The sequence below is a fragment of the Choloepus didactylus genome, chromosome 10 (genome assembly GCF_015220235.1).
Source record: "Choloepus didactylus isolate mChoDid1 chromosome 10, mChoDid1.pri, whole genome shotgun sequence".
In the NCBI taxonomy this organism is placed as follows: Eukaryota; Metazoa; Chordata; class Mammalia; order Pilosa; family Megalonychidae; genus Choloepus; species Choloepus didactylus.
Window position 1 is genome coordinate 39841891 of NC_051316.1, and position 16999 is coordinate 39858889.

Genomic DNA, 16999 nt, shown 5'->3' on the forward strand with positions numbered 1-16999 from the left:
GCTAACTACTTGTTAAATTGTACTTTGAAAGTTATCACTGTTATGTATATATGTTAAATTTAACAATGAAAAAAAATATTAGAAAAACAACAAAAACTTAGCTGTGAAAGGTTCTTTAAAGTTTATTTTGTCCACTCTCAATTTTAAAGATGAGAAACTAAGGTGCAGAGGTTGCACAGTTGGTTAGCTCATGTCAACACTTTAACAGAGACACCTATGGTGGCTCTGCTGTAGGCCCCAAGGTCACCGAGCTGGATGAAATCACAAACCACCCCAGCTTGTCCTGCAGGCCACATGTCCTGGGTTTTCTGAGCAATATCAATTTCAAATACTCTGACCTCCTAAACTCTCTGAAGTTTCCAGAAATTCTAATTGCAAAATTCTAGATCCCTTCTTGTTTTCAGAGGTAGCCCCCAAATTTTGGGTGACACCAAATCCCTGCAGCATTTTCAACTTGCCAAACATGATCACCAGGGTAGGAATTCTCATTCCAAACTACAAGATAATAAAGCTACTCTTTGGCAAGAATGAGAAGTGGTCTCTTTGCTTGCCTGATTTCCTTCAACCTGTTCAAAATCCAGCTTCACCCCTGCCTTTCCTGATCCACAATGATCTCCACCCCCTTCTTTGAAATCCATCATCATTTGCTATTGGAGGCCACATCGCAAAATAAGAAGTGCGAAGCCAACAGAAATGAGCATAAATGCTGACTTAAGTCATTTCCTAACGTGTGGCTTCAACAAATGACTTAACCTCTCTGAGCCTCAGTTTCCTCTTCTGAAAAATGGAGATCACAACACCTCCTTATGGGGTTGGGTGATGATAAACTAACCTATAAAGCACTTAGCACAATGGTTGGTACAAAGCACGTGCTCAGTAAATGGGAATTATCATCACCTCTCACTTCAGCTCTTAATCCCATATAACCTTGTCTCTGTGAGCTAGCCCATGCACATGCTGTGGTGAGCGCCTGGTGGCGGAGTCTAGTCTGCCCTGGCCTCCTGCTCCCAACCTCCTTTCGTCACTGCTCCCTGCTCTTAGCATGGGCTTCTTGAAAAGACCAAAAAATGGAAGGACAACAATGTCCATTTATTTCAAAATCCCTCTACTCCCTATCTCACCCCATCCCCCATACATGTAGGGCAACATCTTGGATGCTTTTTGTTAGATGTGCCTTCTGGGTCATAGTCTTTTCCATATAAGAAATTAAAGTACAGTGTGTACTTTAATGTTTCCAGGTACAGTGTGTCAGGGAACATAACACGAATTCCAAACACTCAGGGCTGTGTCTGACATAAAGGAACCGGAAACGAAAGGCCTCATCCTGACAGGTGTTCTCATCTGTCCTGGAGATTGACCTTAACCTTTCTAGACTGGTCTCCTCTGCCCGAAGGAGAGGTGGATTTAACCACGGGTCTCCAGCTGCTGAGGGATAAAGGGCAGACGAGGGGAGAAAGGGCTGGGGGTTGGCTGAATGCCCACTGGGCCCTGGGTCAGGAAAGTGGAGGATGATAAGGAAGGCCCCTGCAGGGTAAGATGCTAATATTACTTTATGTCCTCAATCCTGGGAAACAACTATTTTCCTTACATTAACCTTTTTTTTGAAACTGATATGCATTTGATACACTGTCAAAATATGTTTTCCTTTCTGTGATGGTGTTTCTTCTTCATTTCTTCAAAAAGCTATTAAATTAAACTGATGATGCATTTACAATCAAACTGTCTCAAAAAGGAGGAAACTGTTCATATCAACAGTCAGCAAGCTAATAGATGTGGTGATGGTAGCACCATATTGTGAATGTAATTAACACCCTTGCGTTGTATCCTTGAAAGTAGTTAAAACAGGAAACGTTGTATTGTATATGTTACAATAAAAATAAAAATTAAAAAATAGTCAACGAGCACTCTGCCAAGCATTGTACATATATTTTCTCATTTAATTCTCATGACAACCCTGTAAGGAGCTACTTTTACTCTCACTTAACAGTTAAGAAACTGAAGCTTTTGCTACTTTGAATAGGGCCATTTGCTCCCATTTAGCAGCTGCAAGAGGTGAGGTCCCAGCTCAATCCAGGGCTGACTCCCCAGGAAGGAGAGGAAGCAAAGAAGAATCTCACTTTCTGGCCAAGAACAACACTGGATTCCAGTTATTAACAGCTTCTGCCTCCTGAACCTCCCAAACCTTCCGGCAGGTACAAATACATATGACAAACCCCGCTTCTGAAGGCTTCAGTCCTAAGATAAATCAGAGCAACCTCTCCAACCCTCATCTGAGCTCTGAATGGTCCTTTCTAAGCAGCTTCACAGACTTAGGTGGCAATTGGTGTCCACCATTTTCAATTGATCTAAATTACCTTTAAGTATTATTTGATGGATATTCTTGCCAAAGTCAAGAATGAAATAATTCTCTATAATAACATGGAAAGAGGTTTGTGAGCTAAGAAGGTATCAGAGATGAGGTGCATCATAGTATGTACTGAATAAGCCCATTAAAAACAAGCCACTGAATGCATTGCAAATATGCACTGGAAAAAAAATCAATAAGCATGCACCCAAAACTATTTCCAGTAGGCAGGGGGGAGCCTGGTATCAGGAGGATGGATGTTTATTCATACACTTCCGTCATGTTTGAATTTTTAATTTTCATTTTGTTAATTTTTTTATTATTATTATTATTGCAAACTGGGATAAAATGTCCCCCAATTCTCCAACAAAAGCTCCGGTTAAATGTATTTGAAAGCATTATAGTAAAGATAATTTCCAAAAGAACAAAAAGCCATTTACAATCCCACTCCTCTTACACATTATCTGAGTTCACTTTTCACATTTCCCTGTGGTGGTTTGTCCATGTACACCAGAGATTTACATTGTTGCTCAGATGGAAGAGCCAAACAAGATGCAGCTTCCTATTCTGCTTTTCTTATTTAATAGATATCAAAGTCTTCTTTGTTCTTGCCACAATTAGTTTGTGCCTCCTGGCTGGACACTGGGGGGTGGGGCGGAGGTGGGGTGGGGGGTGGTATCAAGTTATATTGTTACAAACATGAGCTGTGAATATCTTTGTATACTTACAGCTTTGCTCTCTCCTGACTTTTAAAGGACTTCCTTGGAATTCCCAGGACTGGGATTCTTGGCTGTACATGTATTAAATTTTTTTTAATGCAGTTTTACTGGGATACATTCACACAGCATAGAAACCGTCTGAAGTATACAATCACTGGCTGACAGTATCATCACATAGTTATGCAAACCACTCCATGATCAATTTTAGAACATTTCCATTACTCCAGAAAAAAATAAAAATAAAAAAGAAAACCCAAATCCTCCCATACTCCCTATCCACCCTTCCATTATTGACCCATAGTATTGTGTGTAGTACATTTGTTATCACTGATAAAAGATTATTAAAATATTACTGTTAACTATAGTCCAAAGTTTGCACTAGGTACTTTCTCCCCATATACCTATTATTAGCTCCTTGTAATAATGTGCATTTGTTCTAGTTCATGAATGAACTTTTTTATATTGTACAGTTAATCACAGACTTTGTCCGCTACAAGAGTCACCGTGTTATACACACCTATATTTTAACCTCCAACTTTCCTTCTGGTGACATACATGACTCGAAACTTCCCATTTCCACCACATTCACACACCCTTCAGGACTGTTAATTATTCTCTACATGTATTAATTTTTATGGTTCTTGATTGCCTTCCAAAGGCAACGATTTCAAGTTCTGGAGCAAAATTGACTTCAATAAGTCCTTAATCTCTCTCTGCTTCAGCTTACTGGTTTAAAAAAAAAAAACAAAAAAAAAAAACTTTAAACAATTTAATTGGGGTACTGATCATATATACCTTAGAGTGTTATAAAGAGTAAATGAGCCAACCTGTAAAATGCATAATAAATCATTAATAAACATTAACAATTCATTATTGTTTTTATTTTCTCTTGTCTGAACTTTGTTCAAAATTTTAATTCACAGCTAAAGGTAACTTTCTTAGACCCCCAAATTTACTAACAAATACTCAAATAGTCTCAATTTAATTCCACACTGAGCATCTTTTATACAAAGTGGATTCCTAAGTTTTGGAGAAAAAAGCATGTTCTCTGCTCTCAAGGAATTCACAGAGTGGTTATTTGCTGAGATTTCTGGGGGAAATTATAGGCTTGGTCGATATAGTTAAAAACTATTTTTGGAACAATGCATCCACTGTAGAGCTGAAAGGAAATTTAAAGAGAATCTAGTCCCACTAGGAACACTAGTTTTGGGAGTCGATACTAGATCTTGTTGATGGGGCTGGATTCTGAGGTCTAGTAAAAATTGGGAGAACTGTAGGCATAAATAAAGTTAACCATGACTCTGTACTGCTGGGCTTCTTAGCCCTAAGACAGTAATGCTTGCCTGTAAATAATTAAAAACAGGAATATGGTAATCAGCAGTTCTTCAAGATTTTTGATCAAGAAAACTTTATAGGAGCATATCACCAGAAGATAAGGAAAATGCCTATCTAGTTCTTCCCAAGTTCTACTCCCCTTTTGAACACAGAGGAAGCTGAGGTCCAGAGGCACTAAGTTGACTTTTCTACGGTTAAACAACTAGTGGAAGGCTGGGCTACCAGAACATGGGATTTTGCACTGTAGTCATATGTCCTTTCACACACTCCACTGCCTTCACTCAGTTCTACCTCTTTTTTTTTCTTTTGGCAGAGTGACTCACAGAACCCCAGATGGGAAATCTGGCATTCCTTTGTGGTTGATGCCAACCAAATTTTATAACCCCCACCCCCCAAAAAAAGGGAAAAAAAAGAAAACATATCTCTGTATGAGCCTGTACTGGTTTGGATCTGTTATATACCCCAGAAAAGACTATGTTCTTTTAACCCAATCTTGTGGGGGCAGACCTATTATGGGTGGGTCATTTTGATTAGGTTGTTTCCATGGAGATGTGACCCCACCCATTCAAGGTGGGTCTTTAACTGTTGCTGGAGCCCTCTAAGAGAGGATAAAAGGCCGAGATATTTTGAAGAGAGCTCAGAGTAGCTAAGATACGTAATCCAGAGTTTGCCCCTGGGAGAAGCCAAGAGAGGTGCTAATACAGAAGCTCAGAGACATTTTGGAGAAAGCCACGGAAATCAGAAGCTAAACCCAGGAGAGTCCCAGCAGACTCTGGCCATGTGCTTTCCCATGTGACAGAAAAACCCCAGATGCCATCAGCCTTTCTTCAGAGAAGGTATCATCCTGTTGATTCCTTAATTTGGACATTTTCATGGCCTTACAACTGTAAACTTGTGAACTAATTAACCCCTACTGTAAAAGCCAATCCATTTCTGGTATATTGCATTTCAGCAGTTTTAGCAAACCAAAACAGAGCCAAACAAAAAAAATCTTGTCTAATATCCTTTTTATATTCACCTTTCATTTTTGACCCAAAATGGCTTTACTGAGCATAAGCAATCGACTTTGTAAGTCAGGTGTTAGTCATTTTCCCAAATGACACCCACCAGCAAAAACTGGGCCCTTTCCTAATTGATCCAATTTAGCACAAAGGACATTCCTCGAAATTGTCAGAAATATCTGTGTATACCAAAATCGGTATTTACTTTAAAGGCACTCATTTGGGGGTGTTGTACATGTCTTTTTAAATGCTGTTTTTTTAATAGCCATGCCTTGTATTTTCAGGAAACTCCCAAGTTTTCTGATAAAAGGTAATCAACCTAACATTGTAGAGTTGTCTATAATTTACTTTTAAAATGCTTCTGCACTGCCACTAGAAATAAATGTGTCACTTTCATCTATACCCTAAAGGCTGGGAAAGGTTAATTGCCCTAATTAAGATCACTTTCCAGGAATGGTCACATTCTAGAAGCTGCTATAAGGGTTTTGGGTGTTTTAAGTACAAGCCAGAGGTTTTATTAATTAGCATAAGGAATGTTAGAAATAGATTTTTCTTGGCGGATTTACTGACCTTGTTAGCATAAAGGATGTAGGCAATGGGTTAACGTTGAGATGTGGGTAATTCATCTACATGTATGTACTAGGGATATTTTAGAGGCACTTCCTGCATTCACAGGAGTAGGACAAGCAAACCCGGCAAGTCACATAGCCTGGGCCCCTCTGGATGGAGCACCAGGCTGATTCCCGTGTCCAGCTGCTGATTCCAGGAAATTCTTGATCACTAGATGGTCAGCTGAGTCCTGCCACTAGAAAACAAGCACAGTGCCTTTCAGTGACCCTTTCACAAAAGTGCTTTTACTTTCCTCGCCTGCTAATACATTAGCCTGGGAGGGGGAGCAGTAGCCCTCACCAATCACTACCTGTTTACAAAATAGAACCAAACTAGTTTACGCCAGTGCACAACAAAAGCTTTGTACACAATAGCACTGACCCCTGACTTGTGCATGAAAGGATGGGAAACCACCATGTTTAAATGATTTTAAAGCCTGGAAGCAGGGGACTAAACCACAAGATTTCCGCAAGTTCCTAAATTCAAAGTGGAACATGTAAAAGAAGTTTAATGTTGATTAAACTGTATATAAAAAGCCCTGGGGCCCACCCCCACTTCCACCCCCAGTCAAAAAACCCATGCCCTGCTTCCTCTTTGAATTCTATCTTGAGTTTCTTTTTGCTATCTTTTGAAATTTGAAATCCCCACCAAGGAGCTGACCCAGATAGCCAAGCAGTCCCCTAGTTCATGACCTCTGACCCAATACAAAACAAAACCCACCTGCCCTAACCCACCCCTGTAAGACAAACCCTCATCCAACCAATAAGAGTCAATCTTCCTTTTTATGTCTATAAAAATCATTTGCCATCCGTAAAACCCTGAACTACCTCTATTCTTGCGAGCAGTCTGGCTTCCCTTGCTGCAGCAAAACTCTGGGGTCCCAAATAAAATGCTGCAGCCTGCAACTCGACTCCGAGCTGTCTCTCAACAAATGTATACATTTCAAGACACACAAGACACGCACACATTATTCATTGTTTTTCAGAGTTTTAGCACTTATTTTTATACCAGTAGTAATTTTATTTTCCACTGGATGGTCTACAGGAGTGTATCCTGGGGAAGAGGCAGTTTTAAATTAAAGTTTATGAGGAAAGCATATTTATCAATAAATATACACATATTGAAAACAAGTACTCCGAGTTTTTATTGAAGAAGTTGCAAATCTTTAAAATTACAAACCCTAAGAGTAAACACTTTAAGTGCCCTCAATATGTGTATATTTATTTAAAAATTACACTACTGCATATTTAAATTTAAAAATATTTACTGTATATTTATTTTAAAATACTGTATATTTAAATTTAAAAAATTACACTACTGTATATTTATTTAAAAATATATTTAATATATTTAATATATTTAAATATATTAAATATATTAAATATATTTAAATACTGTATATTTATTTAAATACTGCATATTTAAATTTAAAAATTACACTACTGTATATTTCTTTAAAAATATATTTAAATATATTAAATATATTTGAATACATTTAAATACTGTATATTTATTTAAATACTGTATATTTAAATTTAAAAAATTACACTACTGTATATTTATTTAAAAATTAGTACTACTGTACTAATAAATGGTATATATTATAAACCACAAAGATAAGGAAAAGATTAAATGGAACCTAATAGTTTTAACTATTTATGGTACAAACCTTCTTGGTCACTACAAATGATTACCGGCATACCTTGTTTCATTGCGCTTCGCTTTACTGTGCTTCGCTAATACTCCATTTTTTACAAATTGAAGGTTGGTGGCAACCCGGCATCAAGCAAGTCTATTTCCGACAGCATGTGCTCACTTTGTGTCTGTGTCATATTTTAATTAAGGTATGTACATTGTTTCCTAGCTATTGTACACTTAATAGTCTACAGTATAATGTGAATGTAAATTCTACATGCCTGGGAAACCAAAAACTCTGTGTGACTCGCTTTATTGTGATATTCACTTTATTGCATTGATCTAGAACTGAATCTGCAATATCTCCAAGGCACCCCTGTATTATTATTTGTAAGAAAAGCCATTAAATAAACTTCCTTATTTTTGAAATATCAAACATTTTGTGGTACAGCACTTTGAAGGTCTGTTTCCAGGTTTGGTATATTTTAACCCTTTTTTTTAATGTCTGTCTTAGCAGACAGGGGTGCAACATTAGGGATGCTAGTGGTTTACTCTTGGCTCTGTTACCTAAATTGTGACCCTTGACTTCAATCCATCCACCAATTATACAAAAGTTGTTGGAGAAATTTCAATCGTCCTTGCAAACTACTCAACAGGTTGGCATTGTTATAAATTTAACAAATGGTTCAAAGTGCATTGATACTCTTCAAACTAGGTACACAAACCTGTTTCCATGTTAAGATCTTTTTTTAAAATTATTTTTGAGAATTTGAAGTCACAGATGTGCAATATTTTTCGGCAACAAGCTCACATTATGATGAAAACATTTCCAAACAGCCATTTCCAAAATGCCTCTCTTGGCATAAATTTCTTCTGAAAGGCAGTCACTCTCCCTCTCCTTGTGAGAACCTCACATGTACCTTGTGTTAACTCTCCTCCCCAAACTATCTGGCTATTGACAGGTGCAGCAAAACTGGAAAAGGGCAGCAAATTTGGAAACCCTGTCTTTTTGTTAAAGAAAGAAGCAACTGCTTAATGAGTACAGGTTTTACTTTGGAGTGATGGAGGACGGTTTGGAACTAGACAGAGGTGGTGATCATGCACCATTGCCAGTGTATGCTATGCCATGGAATGATTCACTTTTAAAAGGTTCATTTTATGTTATGTGGCTTTCACCAATAAATTATTTCTTAAAAAGACAGAAAGATGCAGACACCTGTGAGTTCAATCACTCAGGTGCACAAGAGAACCAGGGATACCCCGAGCGGTGCAAAAGGAAGCTGTGCTCCCACCACCCCACTGTTTGGAGAGGGGAGAGCCTTCCCGGAGAGGCAGAGTCCAGGCAGCACCCCAATGTTTAAGAAGGGTGGGGCCAAGGATATGATGAAATTTGATAAATGACTCCCAGACTTTGAAATCTAATGGACTTGGCCCTGCAGGTTTTAGGAACTGTTTTGGTCCCTTAAACCCTGTTTTCCTTTCAGTTTTTCCTTATGGAAATGGGAATGTTTATCCTATGACTGTCCCTCCTTTGTGTATTGGAAGCAGGTAGCTTGTTCTAAGTTTCACAGGTCCACAGCCAGAGGGGAATTTTGCTTTAGGACAGACCATGCCTGTAATTTATTTTGAAATGTGCTTACCTATTGTTACTGAAATAACTAAGGCTTTGTGATATTGTGATGGGATGCATGTATTTTGTATATGGAAAAATCATGTCATTTTGGGGTCCAAGAGGTGGAATGTGCCAGTTTGGATGTATTATGTCTCCCAAAATGCCATGTTCTTTGTCACAATCTTGTGGGGGCAAATGTATTAGTGTTGATTAGGCTGGAATCCCTTGATTGAGTATTTCCATGGAGATGTGACTCAATCAACTGTGGGCAACACCTTTGATTGGATAATTTCCATGGAGGTGTTAACACACCCATTCAGGGTGGGTCTGAATTAAATCACTGGAGCCATATAAAGGAGCTGACAAATGGAAGGAACTCAGAGCAGCTTAGAGAGACATTGTGAATACAGCTGTTGAAAGCTGATGCTGACACTTTGGAGAACACCATTTTTGAAATGCAACCTGGGAGCAAGCAGACGCCAGCCATGTGCCTTCCCAGCTAACAGAGGTTTTCTGGATGCCAATGGCCTTTCTCCAGTGAAGGTACCCTACTGTTGATGCCTTACCTTGGACACTTTATGGCTTTAAGACTGTAACTTTGTAACCAAATAAACCCTCTTTATTAACCCCCCCCCCCCCAAAAAAAAGAAGGCTGTGCTCCCTCTCCAGTGCATCACAGTGGGTTATTCAGCTTCAGCTACTATCAAGTCCTGCCATGACATATATTCAAAAAAGGCAATTTCTAAACCTTAGCTCCCTCAGCTGAAAGGAGAAATCAGTGTCTCAGTCCACCTGTAACCTATTCAGGGATAAATCCAAGTACCCCAGTTGAGAGACATCTCATTTAAAGAGCTTGTGTTTATAAAATTAAACAACAGAATGCCACGCTATAACTCATAAATTGCAATCCCTCTCAAGATGCTTAATAGCTGGATGCGAGGGACCCTGCCTGGGTGAGGAGCCCCCTCTTCTCCACTTTAAAAAACCACACTCACCATAGAGGGCACAAGATGAGGAAGGCTCCGCTGGCCATCCATACAGCTTGGTTTCTTTCTTAAATGTCCATAAAATTATAAATAGAAGTTATCATACTTGCCTTCCATACCCCAGAGGACTGTCATTCTCATCCTGTCTGGATGCTAACATATTTGGCTCACAATGGCCTCAAACTCATTTTCCATCCTACACAATTGATGGACATGCTAAGCTCCAGGTAACAGGGACTGGAGCTCAATATGGCAGAGTGGCTTTAACTGGACTGGGGCCACCCCCGAGGTGAGTGACTCGCAACCTTGGCTGCACACTGGAACCACAGGGACTCTCAGAAAATACCAATACTTGAGTTTCCCTTCCCAGAGATTCGATGGAATTGATCTGCAGTTTGTCCTCGGCATCCGGATTTTTAAAAGCTCTCAGGGTGTGCTTAATTTAATGTACAGTCAGCGTTAAGAACCATTATCCTGATTTGTATCTGCAAGGTGGGGAAGGGGCTTGGAAAGGCCTTTCATCTCCAAGCGCCTCACCTCTAGTGGATTTGATGTCCTTCTGAAGGGTGTGCCCTCAGTTGAATATCCCTGCCTTCAGGCATCAAGTACAAGGTCAAAGGTGGGAAGTAATTTGCACAAAAGGTGGTGAGAGGCTATTTCAGGTATGCAGGGCGAGGCTTAATGGTCAGCAATGTCATTCGCAACACTATCCACTAAGCACATCCCCAAGCTCAATAAACAGGAAGAAGGCCTCATAATTTCTGGCCTCCAAATGTACTGGCATCTCTATCTATCCTCTCCCTCCCTCTCTCCTTCCAAAGACCAATCCCTCCACCTGTGTTCTAAAGCCATCACCTCATCGTCTCTGAAACCTGGCCCTATCATTTCTTTCTCTCACCTGTATCTTTAGCCTCTCCCTCTGTACCAAAAACTCCCCCACAGCATTAGAATATGTTCAAATCTCTCCCATCTCAATTTGAAAAAAGAAAACTACTAGAACCCACACTTCCTCCCTATCCTGCATGTACATTTGGCTTCTCAGTGGCCTTAACTGGCTTCTTTCCCTCTACCAAACCAACGATCTCACTGTTCAGGGCCAGCACCTTTCTCTTCTTATTCATCTTTGGATGATCTTTTTCACTCTCAGTGGTTTTTTACATGCGACAGCTTCCAAACATGCATTTCCACCCCAGATCTCTTTCATAAGCTCCAACTGCCTACTCATCTCCACTTGGATGTCTCACAAGCAAAGTATGTCCAAAATGGGATTATCTCACTTCCCCCCACCTCATTCCAACCTGCTCCTACTCCTTCTCCAGTGTTCTCTAGAGCCATAAATGGTTTGGCCATCCCATCCCACTCAATTATTTACGCCAGAAACTTCTGAATCACCCTTGATAACTCCCTTTCCATCAACCATATCCAACTGATCACTACCGTCTTACTGATTTTAACCACAAACTCCATTTATCCTTCTTTCTCCCTCTGCTACTCACTTCCATCAGGACCACTGCACCGTCCCTCTTTCTGGCTTCCTCACCTTTCACCTGGGTGAGGGGAGTGTCTCAGCGCTGCTGACTTGCACTCATTCTCATCCTCCCCAGCTTAGCCCCGTGATTGTGTGGGCTGGGTCTGCACAAGGCCACTGGCTGAGGTGCTGAAGCCTTTGGCCCGGGCCAAGCTGGGAGAAAGAAGTACAACTTTTCTAATTTATCCACCCAGAAGGGAAACCTTTCTCTAATCTGCACAAAGGCACGACAGGGGCCAGCAGGGACTACCCCTCCAAACCACTCTCCACATAGCAACAACAGTGATCATTTTAAAAACCCAAATCTCATCTCATCTCCCTGTTAAAACCCTTTAATTGGTTTCCACCACTTTCTGTTAAAGCCCCAAACCCTGAAAATAGCCCATGAAACCCCTAACTTCCTCCCTCATCTCAAACCACATTTCCCCCTGGGTCTCAACCCCTACTCCCTACTCATTATACAGGCTAATTTTAGGGAGGCCTTCCCTAGTAATCCCCAAAATGAGGTTGAGTCCCCAGGAGACATGCTCTCCTAACACCTCGTGCTTTTCTGAAGCCTCACTTAGGACAGGGACTGTGTGATCATGTGCTAGTCCGACTTCCCCTCGAGCCACAGGATTTGATGCTCATGAAGGCAGAGAACTTCCATGTTGCTCACAGTTGTATCCCCAGAGACTAACAATGCCTGGTGCTCGCTAAACAGTTGTTCAATGAATGAATGCCTGAATGAACAGGCCACTCAGGAACCCAGGACCCTACCAAACAACTTGGTCACCTCTTCAACAAAAGAAAAATTAATCACAGGAGAGTTTCTTAGCAACTTCATTACACCGATTGCCAAAGAGATGCAGAACTCCCAACTGAAGTGCAGTAAATGAATCACAAATTCCGGGCTCTCGGTGGCAGTCGTCCTACTTCCTGTTTTGGATTTGTATTGAAGTCATCTTTTCAGCTTGGACAAAGAGTTTCAGCAGGGCCGGTTCCACGGGCATTCTACCTGTGCAGGTGTACGGGGCTCACACTGGGTTAAGGTTCTGTTTTCTAAGCCATCTTGAAATTCTGAATTTTTGAACAAGGAGACTGGCAAGTTATCATGCCAGTCTGAGTTTAACAAATTAGTTTGATTTTTGGAAGGAGCTAATGGATAGACAATCCCTTAATAAGGATGAATCTTTTATAACCATAGCTATGTTTGTAACTTCCCTGAGCTTACTAAAGACCTAAAAAAGAGGGTCAAATTTTTGGCACAGTTTTTCCTGCTGATATGAGCCATACCAATTATCAATTAGAGCTCTTAATTTTATAATATTAGGATTTTTCAAGCTACAGAAATACATAGTAGTCCGTTTAACAGTGACTGGTGTTAGCTAAAAAGCTTTTAGTTTTCCTAAAACTATAGTTTCAAAACTTGATTTAATTATGCTGAGTCTCAGTATTAAAATTTTTGTTTAGAACTTGTGGCGTCAGGGTTCTAATAGAGATTGTGTCAGTTTTCCCAAATCAACAAACATGGTCAATTGCTACTCCATCATCTTAAAAAAAAAATATGGAAAGATGAGTATATAAAAAGAAGAAATGAAACTGTAGCATTCCTTTTTTGTTCCCAACATTTTTAACTTCATGAAATTTAACAAATTTCTTAGGAGACAAAACCTGGCAGGACACAATGACTGTTCACAAAAAACAACAGTTTAGTTACCTTTACTATAAAATGTTTCCAAATGTCAGATGTTTAAACTTTACAAATAGCCTCTCTAGTTCTTAAAGGTATGACATTAATTGTGTTTTAATTTGTAGTTCAGATCACAATTGTCTGAGCAATGGTTCTAACCAGGAGTGAATTCTGCTCCCTGGGGACATCTGGCAATGTCTAGAGACATTTTTGGTTGTCACAACTGCTGGGGGAGTGGGGTTGAGTTACCAGCACATAGTGGCTGGAAGCCAGGGATGTTGTTAAATATCCTAAAATACACAGGATAGTCCCTGTCACAAAATAATCACCTGGCCCTAAACGTTCGTCCTAAGTGCCAAAATTGAGAAATTGAGAAACTCTGTCCTATCCACATAAAACGTTTTCCGAAGATAGGCAACATGAAGCATGACAACCCACAATCAATCTTCTAATGGTAAAGCCAATTTGGTTAAGAATACAGGCAGTTCCCAAGAGTGATAAGAACACTCATTTGGGAACTCCCTTTTTACAGTAAGGAGTTATGTATTTGAAATCCTGAGCTGGAACCATGAATAAACTTTTCATTTGAATTAATATTAAAAACATTAACAAGATTCCTGGTCTGGTCCATAAAAAGACTACTCAATGCAGCTGAAATACTGTACACATCACAGAAAAGAGAATTTGATTATCAGAAGAGACTATTTTCAATAGCACTAATTTCCATTTCCTAAACACCTCATTTCATAAAAAATGTACAATTATCAATATAGGTCAGAATTTTCTACTTGCCTGAGAATGTCACCACCAATTAGAGCAATTTCTAAGGCAGAGTACTGCAAACTGATGATGAGTGAACTAAATTTGATATGATTCTGTGTTTTTAAAAATTTTTAAATTTTTTTTAAAAACAGAGACAAAAGCTAAAATCAGGCTTTACATTTTCTTTAAATGAAGATTTTCTTAGTTACTCTTAGGAAAAAAAAGAAAAAGAAGTAGTAGGATCTGGCCATCTGGGCCAAAAATCCCCACACAATTAATGGCTCGTGTGGCAGACACCCAACCAGATTTAGCCCAACTATATCCATTACCTGTTCAGTCCGGGAGATTATTTCCTGATCCCAATTTGAGGGGAAAATACTTTTCTTAGCGTTAAGCAACTTAATTACAAACGGAAAAGCAGCAGCTTGTGAGCAGAAATAACTTATAATTAATGATGGATGAAATCCAAAAGACATTTGGGGCCGAGACTAAGAAGATCCTTTATGGGGTCAGAAGGTAGGAAGTGCAGGGGAGGTGGCAGAAACCTTCTAACTGTGGCCATGAAATGGAAACATCTACTAATAAAACACTTTCTTAAAAAACTAAATTTACATATGGTATACTGTTTTATTGTTTTTAAAAAGAGAGGAGTTAGCCATTACTAAGAACTCAAAGTTTCCGGAAACTACTATTTTGAAGGCCTGGGGAAAAAGAAAAAAAATCCATTGACTACAAGTGGATAGCCAGAGCTTTCCCTCTTGCTTCAGAAATGACATCTGTTACCAAATCCCCAGGCAGGGGGCTTGCCTGGAACTGCCTAGGCTCCTGACAGATAGTTTATGCTGATCTTTAAAGACCATTAACCCCTCCTCCTGCCTGCTATAAAACAGACCTGCCTTTCAGAACAGCCCTGAGAAGGGGACAGAAGGCCAGGGAAGGGGGCAGACCCCAAGTCCCTGCTGCCACTTCTTGCCTTCACACACCACATTCAGGCCACAGAAAGCTGTGGCCATGTTCTCATCTGGACACACCACAGCTTTCTCCAAACCCCGCATATCCTGCCATCTCACCTGTTCTAGTATCAGTAAAGAGAAGTCTCTTCCTTCTAGAACGAACGAACGAGGCAAAGGGTGTAGCAGGATAACGTTAGCACAAACCACAGAACACCGGGCCTCTACGGAACTTACCTCCACCTGGCCGGCCCCTAAACCCAGCCTGGATATGCAGAGAAGACCTGGTCCACTATGGAAGACGGAAAGAGGAGAGGGTGCCAGGGTTTTACTTTGCCCTGGAGGTGATAGCTCTGCAAGGAGCAAAGGAGCTGTGAGAAAGAGCTTCTGCCACTTCAAAAAGCTAATAACCAAGAACTAAAAGAACTTAATTCAGAGACTGAGTACTAAAACAAAACAAGAACAAAAAAACCCCACCACCACCACCTAGGGGGCGTGGCTCCTGGTTTAAGAAGAATCACCTGTTTTCACAATGAATCCTGCAGCGCCAGTTTCCTAGACTAGTGAGGGGAGGAAAGGGAGGAGGGCGGAGGGAGAGGGGTAAGGACTTCCAGCCCCCAACCAGCGTCTCCTTTTCTAAGCCCTTCCCCAAGGGCAAGCCATTTTTCTTCCCAGCGTCGGCTTCTTTATCAGTATAAATGGGAGTTATAAAGCCCCCTTTCGCAGGGCTGTGGTCAGTTTTAAATGAAGTTAAATGAAGTAAAAGCGTTGCCCCCCAAGGGGCGGGAGTAACCGTACGCTCCCTACCAATCCACGCCGGCGGGCAACCCGTCCGGTTCTAAGTTCCAAGTCGCTGCGCGGACAGGCGGGAAAGAAGCCACCAGAAAGTGACTTCCAGGTGACACTGGGCACCGGGACCCTGGCCAAGGGACTCACCAATCGGATGGAAAAGGAGAGCCGAGCGGGCCGCCTCACCATCCCGGGCACGGGCGCACACGCTAGCGCCGGAGTCCAGCCAGCTCGGCTTCCTCTTCCTCGGCGGAGCCCACCCCGCTCTGGGGCCCCGGCCGAGAGCCAGCTTCCTCCCTTCCATCCCACTCCCGAAAGGGCGCCGGCCAGGACTGGGTTACCTGGAGCGAGCGTCTGGCCGCCCGGGGTGCAGGAGGGCCCCCGGCTGCCCCAACCGCGCGTGGCCGCTCCACGCCCTGCGCGCACCCCGCCCCGCGCAGCGCTGGCGGCGCTGGGGAGCCGCGCCTCCCGGCCTCCCATCCGCGCACCCCGCCCCTGGGCCCGCCCCTCGAGGCCCCGGCCCTGGCTCCCGCCCAAGCCCGGCACCCCCACCTCGCCCACCTCCACCCGCGCCGGCTTGGGGGCGCGCGGCTCCTGCGAGGTGAGCGCGCCCTCTGGGTTTCCCGAGAGCTGGCATCGGCGCGCGTCCACTCTCCGGCTGCTCAGGTTCGCCCTGGTAATTCTTTCTGAGAATGCCCTAAGGGAGACTGGACCAGGCGTGCCTTTGGGTCTTCTTAAAACTTTTGTGGCCCTCCCTCGGAGGCAGGAAATAAGCGAGGTGTTGCTTTTCCTGATGCTAAAATGAAAATGTTTTATAACGAAGACAGAAATTAAAATGCCAAGGTTCTTTATGTCTGAGGAAGTTTAGAGATGACCATGTAGTTTTTCTCGGATGAGCCTTGCTTACGAAATTTACCATTTAAAAACTCTTTAAATTCACGTGCATTTTTCACCTAAAATCAAACGAGGTTGTGGGACAACCCACAGTCCTGTGGAAAGCAGAAAACACCTCTCTCCTGCCCTTATATCACATAGCTCAGTGTCACAACTATAAAAG

The 16999-nt window shown here is 41.6% G+C and overlaps 1 protein-coding gene across 6 annotated transcripts in view; it reads right to left on the bottom strand.

Annotated features, from left to right (window-relative positions):
* Positions 1-16587, bottom strand: part of GCNT1 (glucosaminyl (N-acetyl) transferase 1) — a 34166-nt gene extending 17579 nt beyond the window's left edge. Inside the window, exons 1-3 of one of the 6 annotated variants that reach the window (XM_037798166.1) lie at positions 16284-16341; positions 15391-15506; positions 5970-6204 (exon numbers count right to left, since the gene is read on the bottom strand). The gene's annotated coding sequence lies outside the window, so the exon portion shown is untranslated. Of the gene's footprint in view, positions 1-5969; positions 6205-15390; positions 15507-16089; positions 16369-16503 lie in introns of those variants that run through there. The other 5 variants (XM_037798168.1, XM_037798167.1, XM_037798170.1 and 2 more) reach the window with 5 other exon arrangements.
* Between the last annotated feature and the right edge of the window lie 412 nt (positions 16588-16999).